Source organism: Cyprinodon tularosa, unplaced genomic scaffold, assembly GCF_016077235.1.
Source record: "Cyprinodon tularosa strain WSP-4 unplaced genomic scaffold, ASM1607723v1 ctg332, whole genome shotgun sequence".
Classification (NCBI taxonomy): Eukaryota; Metazoa; Chordata; class Actinopteri; order Cyprinodontiformes; family Cyprinodontidae; genus Cyprinodon; species Cyprinodon tularosa.
The window spans coordinates 1,457,432-1,472,788 of NW_024039044.1; the positions used below are offsets into that span (position 1 = coordinate 1,457,432).

General features: G+C 37.2%; 1 long non-coding RNA gene across 2 annotated transcripts in view; it reads right to left on the reverse strand.

Moving 5' to 3' along the window:
- Positions 1–15,357, reverse strand: part of LOC119789179 — a 184,497-nt gene that overhangs the window by 13,895 nt on the left and 155,245 nt on the right. For both annotated transcript variants that reach the window (XR_005281551.1, XR_005281552.1), the window contains exon 3: positions 8,857–8,913. This is a non-coding gene — a long non-coding RNA (uncharacterized LOC119789179). The remainder of the gene's footprint in view (positions 1–8,856; positions 8,914–15,357) is intronic.

A 15,357-nucleotide genomic window follows, 5' to 3' on the forward strand; every position in this document is an offset into this window, starting at 1 on the left:
AACACGCTCAAAGGTTACCTGTGGAGTACCACAGGGATCAGTGCTAGGACCAATTCTCTTTACTTTATACATGCTCCCAATTGGTAGAATTATTAGACAGCATGGGATTAATTTCCACTGTTATGCTGATGATACCCAGCTATATCTGTCTATAAATCCAGATGAAGCTAACCCATTACATAGATTACAGGCATGTCTTGAAGACATAAAAACCTGGATGACTCTTAACTTTCTGCTTCTGAATGCAGATAAAACAGAAGTTATAGTCTTTGGACCAGAGTCTCTGAAAAAGAAACTGATTAGCCAGTCACTTCATTTGGATGGGATTAAACTGATTTCAGATAATAAAGTAAAAAATCTTGGTGTTATTTTTGATCAGGACCTGTCATTTAAATCCCATATCAAAGAGGTTTCTAGAATTTCCTTCTTTCATCTGAGGAACATTGCAAAAATTAGAAATATCCTGTCCAGGGGTGATGCTGAGAAACTAGTCCATGCATTTGTTACTTCAAGGCTGGACTATTGTAATTCTTTACTATCAGGAAGTCCACAAACTGTAGTTAAAAGCCTTCAGCTGATCCAAAATGCTGCAGCCAGGGTTCTGATGAAAATTAAAAAGAGAGATCATATCTCGCCTATCCTGGCTTCTCTTCATTGGCTTCCTGTTAAATCAAGAATAGAATTTAAAATCCTCCTTCTCACATATAAAGCCTTAAATGGCCAAGCACCATCTTATATCAGAGATCTGATTGTTCCTTATGTTCCTAACAGAGCACTTCGCTCTCAATCTGCAGGTTTACTAGTGGTTCCTAGAATTTCTAAAAGTAGAATGGGAGGCAGATCTTTTAGTTATCAGGCTCCTCTCCTGTGGAACCAACTACCAGTTTTAGTCCGTGAGGCAGACACCCTGTCTACTTTTAAGGCTAGGCTTAAAACTTTCCTTTTTGATAAAGCTTATAGTTAGGGTGGCTCAGGTTATCCTGAGCTATCTCTATAGTTATGCTGCTATAGGCTTAGACTTTTGGAGGACATAGGGACCCCCATTTCATCATTCTGCTTCATTCTCTCTCTGTTCTACTATTCTGCAGAATCTGTTAGTTCAATCTCTAACCTTCTGCTCTCTCTGCTTTTCCTCAGAGTAGCTTTGCCTCGTCTGTTCCTGTTTGGCTGTGACGTCATCCTGGAAAGAAACATCAGCTGTGCTGCTTCCATCAACACCCTTGTTTATAGATGTTGGAGATCGGCCTGTTTTCCAGTGTGGTCCTGTTTCTCTGGCCGTGACTGAGTGGATGTGCTCTCTTCGTCCTCTGGCATGGGAGCTGCCTTGGAGCTCGTCTGCCTGGCTGTGTGTTTCCTGGACGGGGCCGCCTTTTACAGCTGCTTTTTGTATCTCTGTTTCTGTCTCCTTGAACCCCAGTCGGCCTCGGCAGATGGCCGCTCACACTGAGCCTGGTTCTGCTGGAGGTTTCTTCCTGTTAAAAGGGAGTTTTTCCTCTCCACTGTCGCTACAAGCATGCTTAGTGTGGGGGATTGTATTTGAGTCAATGAGTCAATGCAATCAACTGGTTTTCCTTAGATAGAAAACTTTGTATCAATTTGACTGTATGATCTGGTTGAACTGTAAAGTGCCTTGAGATGACATGTGTTGTGAATATGGCGCTATATAAATAAACTGAATTGAATTGAATTGAATTGAATTAAATACAGAGGCAACACAGAAGGTTGCTGGTAGAAATTGTTAAATAAAGGCTTTGCTGTTTTATTGTTCTATTTATTCTAACAAGTTCACAACTATAGCATAACGATGCTGACCTGATCTGAGTCCAACCGAATCAAGTCACTCTGCTCTTAAACTAGTCCTGGTGGATTAGGTAGACTGGGAGAAGCTGTGGCACAGCTGCTCCATAGTGTAAGTGTGTGGTTTCCACTTCAAGGGGAGCCAAGGGGTTATGCTGCCGGGGGACTTTGGGTGAGAATGTCGTTAATGTCGAATGTTGGCACTTTATGAACTAAATAAGTGAAATGCATTAAAATAAACTACGGTAAGCTGAAAAAGAAAAACAAATCTACAAATGCATAATAACTCAGTATGTTTTTATATATTCAAATCCTAATTACAAACAGAGAGGTAGCTGCTAGAAGGAGGGATAAATATATTCATTAGTTAATTTCACAACAGAAACTGCTTAATGCAACAGTCCCAAAAAAGTTGGAACAACACCTAGTTTAGTTTGATTTTAATTTTATTTTCAACATAGATTTAATCAAAGAATTTGACCTCTTGGTTGGTTTGGTGGGGATGAAGGGTTAAAACCTTTCTATTTGACCACTAGGTGTATGTTTTACATTTAAATTTAGTAAACTCAGTTTCACGTAAAAAAAAAAAAAAAAAACTAATCAGAACTAAAATTATTTATTTTCTTTACAGGTAATTAGATAAAATACTCCCCATATAAAAAAACACCAACTATTTGAGCAGAAGAGCAAAAGGAGGAGCTTAGCAGAGATGGGAAGTAACGAAGTACAAATACTTCGTTACTGTACTCAAGTAGATTTTTCTGATATTTTTACTTTACTTTACTACTTATTTTTATGGCGACTTTTTACTTCTACTCCTTACATTTTTACACAAATATCTGTACTTTCTACTCCTTACATTTTAAAAAATTGTCTCGTTACTTTAGTTTTGAATCATTTCAATGGAGTTACCGTTATTATTTTTCACTAGCCTGACGTAGTCCGACTCAATTCTAGTCAGAATATGAGTCTGATACTGCTCCATAGAGCTGTGATTATGGGGCGTGTTTCGAACGAACCCGGAAAAAAAATGCCTCTGCACTCAATTGGATAGACCTACAACCAATAAGAGCAACGGAGTGCGTGACGTATGTTAAGCGAGGCATAGTTGTTGTCCACAAAAATCAAAGTGTGCAGTTGCACGCCTAGAATAAGAAGATGAGCCTTGATCGCGTTTCTCTGTTCCTCTTTCAAAATTTATTTGCTGTTGATATCTTCTAGAACAGACCTAATAGCAGAATCTACTCACCTAAACTCTCCAGCGGCAGCCATTATTGTTGTCACCCAAGCGCGCATTGGTCACGTGGTTGATTACGTTACTGTTGGTCATCTGTCCATCATCGTATAAAGCCCGCCCTGACAATTTGATTGGATCGCCTGGCAGTGGGCGATAATACTCGCGCTACTATGGAGCAGAGCCAGACCGAATTTCCCCGACCTCAAACTTTGTGGGCGGGACTAAGTTCGGAATGGCACCCAGGCTAATTTTTCACGTCATCAATACCAAATTCAATCTAATTGGATGGGAATCTACGTTGCATTTGACGCACCACTACAAGATGAATGGACAGATTCGGCGGTATTCATTCGCGGCAAATCATTGCAGCTTGGTGGTGGTGGCGTTAGCATAGTAGCATGGACGACGAGATGATTGAAAATGAACACAACGGAGATCTAGTCCTATTGGCAGACATCCATTTAAAATGTAGGCAACGGCATGAAAAAAGTGGTTTCTACTTTTACTTTTATACTTTAAGTAAATTTACACGCCTGTACTTTGTTACTTTTACTTGAGTAAAGAAGTTTAATCAGTACTTCCACTTTTACCAGAGTATTTTTCAACACAAGTATCTGTACTTTTACTTAAGTACGGAAAGTGAGTACTTTTGCCATCACTGGAGCTTAGTGCAAATGCTCCAACACCTCTCAGAAGACAGCATATTTAATGGTAGCAAAAAACTGAAACAAAACAAGAACTTTACTAATATGATCAGAAATATAGGTTTAAATCTCTGCAATCCCTTTGTAAGTGATGTGCAAAATGAATTTGTTTCTATATATGCTGGCAGGTAGAATATATGTAGGAAGAGATGGTAAGACTTTGTCCTGACAGGAAACATGAGATGGGGAACAAAATATACGGTGGCTCTATGAAACAGGAAGTTTCAGCATCTCTACTCTCAGAGGTGTCTGTATTCACCAACCTTCCTTTGAAGCTATATTTCTTACATCACTATATCACACTTTGGGCCTGATGTTCAAAAGGCTTGCATGTATAAAACACTTGCAAACCTGTTAGCAAGCACAAAGCTGATCTTGAAATCAGGTGCAAACTGAATTGCATGTGTACAGTGAACAGAATATTGGGTGCAAACATTTTTGGCATGTGTAGCTCAATGAATAAGCAGATTAAATTATTGACGATGAAGCTCCAAAAATTCATGGGAGGAGGATATGCAAATATAAATAGTTAACATCCACAGGGCGATTTATGGAGCCTTAAAGTGACTGTGGTCGCAGTTTCTGCATCTATATTTAGAACTCAGCTGCAAACTCACATGCCAACATTTCTTTGGTCATTGTGGCCACAAAGGAGACATTTCTACAATGACGATGGAGAGACAGTAAGTCCTATGGGGCAGTGATTCTAAAAATTAGGAAAACTATTTCAACTGTCCCATTTCTGTTATTTCTTCACATCTAGTCATTTTTTTATATTTTGTGACAAATGAGAAATAATGTTATATCTATATCAGCATCTTATATTTATATCTAAATCTTTGTTTCATATCTACATTTCTGATAAAACTATATACAGTAATATTCATTGTAAATGTAAACATATGTCTTAAATGTTCAATCCAAATGGTAAATCTAAAGCTAAATATATCTTATGTCTAAATGTTAAATCTAAATTTAAATATATATATTTTGAATCTTAATCTGCCATTTAAACATATGTCTTATATCCTAAATCGAGATCCTAAATCTCATATTCTAATCTTGCAGCATCCCCCAAGCACATTGGGACATCAATAAGAAGAGGAGGTATCTTCTGAAGTATCCAAAACACACTCCCCTTTTCATTGGCATTCCTATGTGCTGGGGGTGCAACTACAAGTTTATGTGCCTGGTTAATTCTATATCTTCTAAAGATGTAAGTCTGAGATTTAAGATATACGATAATGTGATTTAAGATTTATATTTAATATATTTGTATTAATATTAAAAGATATGCATTAGAATTTCAAAAAATAGATTTAGAACTTAAGATATAAGTTTAAGAAATATGATGAAGTAAGAATCTATCTATCTATCTATCTATCTATCTATCTATCTATCTATCTATCTATCTATCTATCTATCTATCTATCTATCTATCTATCTATCTATCTATCTATCTATCTATCTATCTATCTATCTATCTATCTATCTATCTATCTATCTATCTATCTATCTATCTATCTATCTATCTATCTATCTATCTATCTATCTATCTATCTATCTATCTATCTATCTATCTATCTATCTATCTATCCATCCATCCATCCATCCATCCATCCATCCATCCATCCATCCATCCATCCATCCATCCATCCATCCATCCATCCATCCATCCATCCATCCATCCATCCATCCATCCATCCATCCATCCATCCATCCATCCATCCATCCATCCATCCATCCATCCATCTATCTATCTATCTATCTATCTATCTATCTATCTATGCACATATGTGAAGAAAGTGAGTGGAGAAAAAAGATGTCTAGGTGAGACAGATTAATACAATACAAAGCAAAAAATCTTTATGCAATAACTACAAAATGAAAAACACAGTAACAGAACTGAAATATTGCAGTTTGTTTATAAAAAAAAACAAAAAATAAATAAATAATATTAACAGAGTATAGTCAGAGAGCCTGTAAATGGACTCACTATTTTGTGGCAGGGGTGATACTTTGTCCCCCTTCAGTCATTCCTGCTCCATACAAAGCAGTTATTTTTAAAGTCAGCTTTTGCAAGTTTTATTATTTAGAATAATTTTTTTAATTGAACTTTTGTTAACTTTTGTTAAACTTTTATTTGTTGCACTGAAATGCCAATATATAGGGTTTGGGCAAATATAGTTGATCGGAACTGGTTCTACCCTTTAAATTACCCTGAATTGTTCAACTCTTTCATTTTTGATTGTCAGTTTGGATGCCCAATGTCCTTAATGGTAATGAAATTACCTTATATTAGCGAAGAAGAATCCACATTATATTCTTAGACAGAAAGCTACATGTGAAAATTTAACTATGAAAAGAAAATTAATTATATTATTTTAGAGTTCATATGTTAAAAATTTATATAGAGGTTGAAAATAACTATGACATGATTTATAGTAACATTAATACAAGAAATAAAAATAAATCAAAATGAGAACAGAATTGTTGAAATTTAAACGATATCCATCCATATGTAAAGTGTACCGTACTTTAAATACTATACATAATTATAACCTCCAACACCGAGGCTATTTTCTATTTTTCTTAGCCTCTTTTAAACTGCCCAATACACATTTACGTTGGCAAGACACTTCACCTGCCTTGCCTGCTGTTGGTGGTCAGTAGGCCCACTGGCTTTGGTTGAATGGCAGTCTTGCTTCTGTCAGTCAATTCAGTTTTAAAGGATTTATGCGTTTGTTACAAGAACAAACTATATATTTACTGTTTTTTTGGTTTGTAAAAAAAACAACAACACAATAATGACATGAATTTAATAATTGTTTTTTAGATTATTTTATAACTTTATAAAGTGGCTTCTCTTTTGTTGTTATTTTTGAAAGTAGGCAGACAAGAAACGGTATTAGAGAGAGAGGAAAACAAGCAGCAAAAGTCACCAGGCCGGGACTGAAACCTGTGCCAGCAGCGTTGAGGACCAAAGCCTCTGTACATAGGTTGTTAACTTAACCCTTCACTGCCAATACATCCTTGATTGGGGATTTTAAGAAATATATTTTTCTATAGCTGGGTTTCAATGAAACACAAAATTTAAGCAAACTTTATAAAGAAAAAAAAATGGAAATTGTAATTTGCAATGTTTTAATATGGTTTAAGGCAAATTAACCGAGTAGCACAGCTTGGGCGTGATGTCATCTTACATCGTCGTCCAGATCAGTAATGGAGGAAAAGTTTTAATGAATGTATTACAGTACTATTGTGCAATTCCAAAAAAGTAAAAAAAAAACAACAACAATGCTCTAGACTTTGTTTACAAGTTTGACAACTTTCCCTTCCCATCCAGGAAGCTTTTTCAATTCAATTCTATCGTGCAAATTTTCCTTATGTCAACATGTCAGCTAGCAATGGTGATATTGCTTCCAGCCATGTTTAAGCGCATAAAAGGAACTTATGGGAAGACACTGACAGCAGAAACAGCTCATCAGTCAATGTGACTGATTGCTACTTCAGAGCCGATTCAAATAAAAGTTTTTTTTTTTTTCATCAATCTTTTGTGTATTGACCTTGTTTTGCAAAAGCCACCTTAAGTGAGCGTTAAAACTTCTCTTCTAATTTAAGGGAGTTTTTATTTTTATTTTACTGCTTCAACAAAACATTTCTGATGCAATACCTCAAAAATATAAATCAGAAAAAGTAGATGGAAACACACCTTATATTCTGAAGAAAGATATTCAAACTGGCTTAACACAATGAAAAAACAGAAGACGATCACAAATCATAAACGTGTCAAAAACTGCTATTAAAAACATCAAATAACAACCGGGCCACATTGCAGCTCTGTGCTGACTCCACCCCTTGTTTTGACATTTAATCAGCAGAAAAAAACATCTAACATCTGTGCATCAACCAATCAGATGGATTTCAGCTGTAACATATAAATTCTGACAAGTAAACTCAAACATCCAAGCTTTTAACGAGCAAAGCAGCTCCTCCATCCAAGATCAGTACTGTTCCAGCACCAATTGGCTCCTATCTGGCTGACCATGATTGGCCGGTATAATAACTAGATCTGGGCATAGTATGCTTCTCAAATAAAGATGTAATGAGACGAGTGGAAATGTTACAGATTTTTATCAGTTATCAATAACACAATCAACCCTGCATCTATTTTCTTTCGTTAACAGTACCAAACACAGAGAAAATATAACATTTAACTTTTAACCTCCACACTGATTGTCACCAAAAATAAAGAATGACTGCAAGAAAAGGAACAAAAACAACATTTTAATAATACCTAAATCCTTTTTTTTGTTTCTCAGGAAATATATTATGTCTTTTTTGGAGATAAGTGAATGCAAACTTAAATATAGGTGGAGATAAATCACCTACAGCATTTACAGGAATCTAAGCTTCAGAAGTTTCGATGGCAGAGAAAGACATAATAGCAGTATCACATCATTGTGATACTGAAAATGACACAAATAAAGTCAATAATATATAGTAAGCTGACCTTTACCCAACTGAAAGCTACTTCTAATTCAGGGAATTATACACCTGCAGAGGACAGATGCCTGTCAGAGGAGTCCGAAATGGTTTGGACAATCCAGACCTCACATCAGTCAGCTCATAACTCAAATATGTGGCCCTGAAACCAAAAGCAACATAAGCTAAACTGCAGACACTTCAATTATGCTACCTAAAAAAATCCACTTTCAGTTCTGAAATCAGAGACAGCGATGAGCAAACATTTCCACAACTTCTTTTTAACATACATTTTTCTCAGACAAAGTCACCGAAGAAGGTCAGAGTCGGGGAGAATTTTTTTCAAGGGCCCAAAGTGTTGGTGAGACAGGTTACAATCAAAACAGAACCAGTAGATGCATGATCTACTCTGAACAACGATGTGGCATCAAAACCCTCCAGCCTCCACTGAGAGGAAAACAGACAGATTCTTTCATCTTCTCTGTTTCAACCAGAACCACAGAGCGGCGCAGCCATTCAGCACATACGTTTCTAAAGATCCAGCAAATCTTATCAAACATTCAGCTACAGCATGAGTCGAACCTTTAGATGCTTTTTGGATTAAATCGGCAGCAAGCAGGGGGTCCAACTTACTTGAAAATGTCTCTTGCTTCAAAGTTCTATGCATGTCTGCACAATAAGATCCAACACCTAGAAGACACAAAGAGGAAGACGCTCAGGATGAAATCAGGTTTAAATAACATTAATCACTGTTCTTTGAGCATCATTTTGCAGGAGCTGTTTTTGGATTTAAAAAAAGGGACAAGAAACAGCTGGGGTTCGCTATGCAACATTTCAACATTTTCAACCCTTTCAGTGAGACGCTAAATCACAGTTTAACTTACAATCATAGAAGAAATACATGTGTGAATAATTTGAGAGATTAATCTTTTATTCAAACAAACTCTTACTAGAAAATGTTGAAAAACAATCCCAACCTTGTAAGTCTTTATTATTTTTTTTCATATGTATAAATAAAGAAAATATTTTGTTGACTCCTTATTTATCAAACTTTGATAAATGATAAAGATGAATATGTTTCTCCAGATTGCAAAGCAACTTTCTGTGACTTTCAGATGCTGCAGCTGGAAGAAAAGGGGATTTTCTAGTAAGGCATTCTCATCACTTAATCCAATAGGGGAAAACTTTGAATAACTGCACATCAATAATAAGTATCACATAGCGGAATCTCTTGGTGAGTTTTCTCCTGCAAATATAGAAAAGATCACATCTGTTTGTTTTATGCAGGATTTTCCCCCCAGATTGGTGTAAGGCCTTAATATGTATCCAAATAACTTAAATTGGGTGCTATTAGCTGTAATGTGATGCTTTCTAAAAAACCACAACGGGTTAGGAGAGCCATCTCTGCTCCTGTCTCGCTTGGATCTATTCAACACAGCTGGATTCACAAGGAAACACAAGGAGTGAAAGAGGAGTGAAGGCAGGGAAACCTTTCCACAGGAGCCAATGAAATGTGAAGTTGTCAAAACACACTTTTTCTCTCTGCTTTTCCTTTTCTTTGTTTAAACCAACTGAATACTCTGGAACCACAAAGAGGGTGAAAGCAAAGGTTTGACTTAGATCCCTTATTCTTTAGAAGTCAGGAAACAGGATGAGATGAATGATGAGGAACATATCCAGGACTTAAGATCCGGCATTGCCTGACGTGGCTTTTTAAATATCCTTCATTATCCAACCTGTCTTTGAAACCTGAGCTCATCACCTGCACACGTCTTCTCAAACAAAACTTCAGGGGAAAGTCGTCTCTGTTGAATCTGATAGGATATTTGCTTTGCTTTGTAACTGTATCCAAACAAGTGTTATATTTACTATAGTTGATTCATAGCAGCTCTAAAACAGAGGCTGTTACTGCTCCCAGGCAGTGCATGGGCAGATTTAGCCTCCTCTGTCATGAAATGATGGACTCTCTTGAGATAGGGCCACATTGTGTGGCTCAGAAGAAGGGAAATCTCCCTTTTTTAACAATGAAACCCTCTTTAGTTTTTCCAACAACTTTCACAGGGCTCAGATCAAAACAGAACAGCTGTGGATCTACCTGTATGTACCTCTGGTTCACAATGATAACAGTTCATCCAGGTGGGTGTCAACAAAGACAACGGTGCAGGTAGAATCCCAGACCTATTCTACCTTGCTAATCTCCTCATTCTGACATTTACTGTGATTTGTGAGTCAGTACAAAGGCTGAGCAAACAGCCTTTACCATCGCCCCTGGAGGAAGGGCTGAGAGAAACATTCAGAAATGCTTTGGTCTCTCCAGACATTTGTTCAACATGGTTCATCTATCTTTTCAACCCGAGGCTGATTAGGGAAAAAAGCTGTTGACTGGCAGGTTGCTATTTCTTCTCCTGTCCTCTTTGTGGAACAGTATATTTGTCAAGAAAGGGCCCCGTTTCTTTGTGCTTGCACAGATGTTCCTACATAGAGGTCAGAACTTATAAATGCATAAAAACACAAAGGTGGACAGAGTCAACAGAGTAGCATAAGATCAATAAAGATTTATATTAAAGTTGATTAAAGAGGACAGAGTGAATCATTGCAAAGAAGCAGATGACTCAACAAGAAAAAGAGATTCCATTTCCTGGTTTTTTGGTTGATTACAAACACACAAAAATAGATTGTGTCAAAGAATGAAGTTTTCCACTGCTTGTATAAAGCACCATAATTTTTTCCTAGTACTAAGAATACATGGCATATCAAATTCGGAGATCATTCAAATCAATGGAAGAAAAACTAAAAAAGGCACAAAATAATTACATAACAGATATGTATCAAGACTTCAACCTTTTTAACTTTGATGATTACAACTTACAGTGAAAGAACCAAAACTGTACTTTCTATGCAATCAGTTATGAATCAGCTTTATATCAGCACCTAACTGAGAATCTTACTGGTCTAACAAGCTACTGTATGGTCTCAAAAGTAATCGCTGGGATGCTGTCTCCACAGACGCTAAAGAATCTTCATTGAAACAGCCTCAGGCTGCAGGACGTCTGCACTCTCCTTAGAGTCAGAACTACACAAAGCCAATCATGAGCATTGCTTCTTTGCTCAGCAACTGTACTGCACATACTTGTAAGAGCTTCAGAATTCGCTGTCCTTTATGCAGAGTCACTACACCTACTAAGCTTCCATTGACATTTGCTATCCCTGTAGATGACTGTTCTGGGTGCTGGCCTAGGTTTAAAGATATGCTAAAGTTGTCTTTGCTTATTGGAGCCAGCCTTAGAAATAGGATGAGGGGCTGCGTCATCTAAGGGGAGCTCAGAATACAGATGCTGCTCTCCATCGTAGGAAATTATGTCCTAGGCATCTCATCAGGCACCTTCTAGGTGCCTTCCTTTGAGGTTTTCCAGGCAGGTCCTACAGAAAGTAGAAACCAGGGTAGATCCAGAACCATCCATAATGCTGGGGGAACACACATGCACACAGGTCAACATATAGGGTGCCTTTGGCTGCGCCTAATAAGTGTACAACAGAGCATGTGACAACCTCAGGAATCGTAAATCTTAAAATAAATAGAGTGTAGGAAACATAGTAAATAAAAAAGACTCACATTAGGTGAACATGTGCTTTCAAAACAACTTTCAGACAACTCTTCTCGGTTTAAGAGGAAATCATTTTCTGTTTTACCACTTTTCCCCTTACTTACAAAATATTACATGACTACAGAGATTTATTGCTCTAATTAGAACAGATTTATACTTGATGAACCAAGCCTGATGGTTGACACTTCCTCAGAGCATAAATGATGGGATTCAGAACATCATTAATGTCTAGAACCATGTCTGATACTCTTCAGTTCTCTCACTGTGGCTCATGATAACCAGAGGCTAAGTTTGAAGGGCAACATTCCTGCCCTCTATGCATTCAAAAGCCAACACAGCATGTAGCTTTGTCCTGCAGCTTTGCCAAGGATTCCTTTTAGGAGTCGTCAGCGGGTCAATGGCACAACGCATTGTGTCACTGAACAGAGATGTCCACTGGGCAGTTTAGTGGAGTCCAGGTGAAGGAGAAGGATGTAAAAATGGTATTGTGCAGCATTGAAATCAACCATAAATGCTTAAACCTAAATCTCTTCATACTGCTTGTTTTAAAACAGTAGACAGACTCAGTGTAGCTCCTATTGTTAAATGAACCAATGCTTTAGATTGAAGAATTGTATTGTTTTAGCCATAAATCCTGATGCTTTCTGATTTAACAAACGATATGTCATCAGGACCTCTACCTGCAAAGGCAGCTGTAGAGTTCAGCTGATGCAACTGATTTCAACCCCCATTAGCGCAATCAGTCTGTTCACAAAACACAAGGTTCATTGCAGATGTTTAAAGGTAATTATTTTTGCTATTTTTCATACATGCCATTATAGTTGTCCAACTTGTAATATGTGTTTTCCTCTACCTACCACATTTGTCATCTCTGTTGGATAATGTCTTCCACCCCACGCATGAAGCTGTTGCTGAACTGGAAAGGTCCTTCAGTTACAGACTGCTGCTCCCTAAATGCACAAGGGAGCGTTATCACTGATCCTTCCTCCCTGTTAGACTATAACCATCACTGTTCCAAATAACCTCAATAGTTCACATTAAAAATGCAGATTTCTGCACAGTTTCTGTCTTAGTCTCTCCGGTGTTGCTGCTCTTTTAACATATCCATTACTGTAAAAATGTCCACAGCTGTATATGGATTATTTATTCTCCAGATGCACAGTATTTATATTGTAAAAACACTGTACAGTATTTTATTTGTTTATTCTCTTAACTCTGTCACTTATTCAGTTTATTTATACACTTTTTTAAGCTCCACATTTGTCTGACAACTTTTGCTATAAACTTTTGCTGCTGCTGTAACACCACAATATTGTGGGGCAAGAAAAGGATGTTTTAAACTTCTATTCTACAGGCCTCATTACGCGGTTCATGGGAAAGAGATTCTGGGGCGCATGATGGTGTGACCCACTGCATGCTCTCTTTTACCTGGTTACTTTGTTTAGTCTCTGTTATAATTAGAAAACAGGGGATGGTTTGGTAATAGATCCCCCAAAACCCCCCAAAAATGGTAACAAGTTCTCCTCAAACACCATCACAGATTCCACAATAGAGTCAGAAAATAAAACTAGTGTGACGAAAAGGGTCAGACTGAAGTCTGAATAAGATGAAGGTAAATGTTGGATTAGCTTTTAAAAAACAGGGAGCTCAGATCTGCCCTGGTGATGGCCCTCTTTTTGCCAAAATGGCATTATGCCACATTCTAAATAACTTCCATATTTATGGACAGTATAAATCTAAACAAGACCTGTGGAGCCACAGGTGGTGCATTTCCTTTGTGTTGTTACAACTTGTTGCCAGAGGGGGCAAACATCTGCTAAAACTCTGGAACTTCTTCCACTTCTTCTTCTTTAATCCCAACAATCTTTGACTGTTTTGAGAAAGGGAAATTCTGAAAAGAGCATGCATCTCGATATTCTAAAGGTGTCTGTGGTGAACGTGCAAAAAGCATAAATATGAGCTGAAGCTTCACTCTCCATTAGGAGGGCTAAACCTATGCAAACATGATTTATTCAAGATGCTTATAGTTGGTTCTTTGTTTCCAAACTCAGGGAAACAAATGAGAATTTATGAAGTTGGTCATAAATCAACACCACAGGATATGAACTACAGAACATATGAGCGTCATCACACATGTACATATGCATCTTCTAGATACAAAGCCTTCATATTTGCCTTCACAGTCAAATAGTCATACATACATGCCCCATAGACACACATACATCAATTTGTCCCCTCAGACAAGCCTGCATACACATAGATATGAACAACAGTGGTGAACAGCTGCATGGGTTGGTCTGGAGGGAGACCAGCAACCTCTTGGTCACAAAGGGCTGCTTGTGCCCCCGGCTGCTAAAACATAAAACACAAGAGATAAGACCAGACACTGTTTGCCAGGACCAGTGGACCTCCCCCAAAGAGGAGCTGCAATTGGAAGTGTTTCACACACATTCACACATATAGAGAGTAGGTTCTACTATTTTAATCAGAAATTTAGATTGCCTTCCATTCTTTTCTATGGCATGGCCCTAACCCTGAGCTTAACTCCGTTCACACACTAAACATAAAGCTTAACCCCGAAGCAAAACTGTTCTCGGAGTGGGTCCTCACAATACGCCAACACACACACATACACAGACACTTTTCCGATGTAAACACAAATATGAGTCCTTATAAAGAGCGATTAATCCAAATATAGATCAGTTGGTTTCTCTAGAACTTGAATAATTTCCTTTAGTGCGGGATAATCCAATGCCTACAGAAATTGTTGACATGTTTGAGAGACATGGATGAGCAGGGCGGACCCAAATCTTAATGGGGCCCTGATTTTGGAGCCTTCTATTTCTACCAATTTATTGTGGCAATCAGCAGTGGAATGATCAGATTATTCAATGCAATGATCAGTTAATACACAAACCCATTGTAAATGTATTAATGCTCTAGTAGTGCTATTTACACTCTCCTATTTGTATACATAATCTGAGTAATAAAATATGCTAGGATGCAATTTAACTAAAGTAAACGTGCAATGAGCTTTATTCTTTTTGGTTCCAAATGCAACAGCAATGTGCAAAAAAAAAAAAAAAAAATCTGTAGCGCAAAAACAAAACCACAGCTAAACCAAATAAAGAATAAAATATAAAAAACGTTCTTAAATGATGGAAATAAAAAAGTAACCTGAAAGCAGGTAGAAATAAAATGAAATTTCAAGCTGAAGAATTAAATTTACATAAATCTCTGTAAATATATGTCAAAGCTGTATTTGAATACCTTAACTACCCCTTCCAATATTTTTGACTGTGTGTTACACTGTTCTTCTTCAACACTTCACTCACTTCTTAAAAACTGTGCTTCCTAGCTTTTCCATTTGCAAAGTCACTGATGTCATCACTGTAAGAGAGCCTATACCCAACTTTGTTGTTATTATTGATCACTACCGATCACTACTTCTATCTACTTCTAATATATATTTATTTTAATTTTTTAACTATTTTTCAAGGCTGCACTTTTAAAAAAGATGAAATTGTCC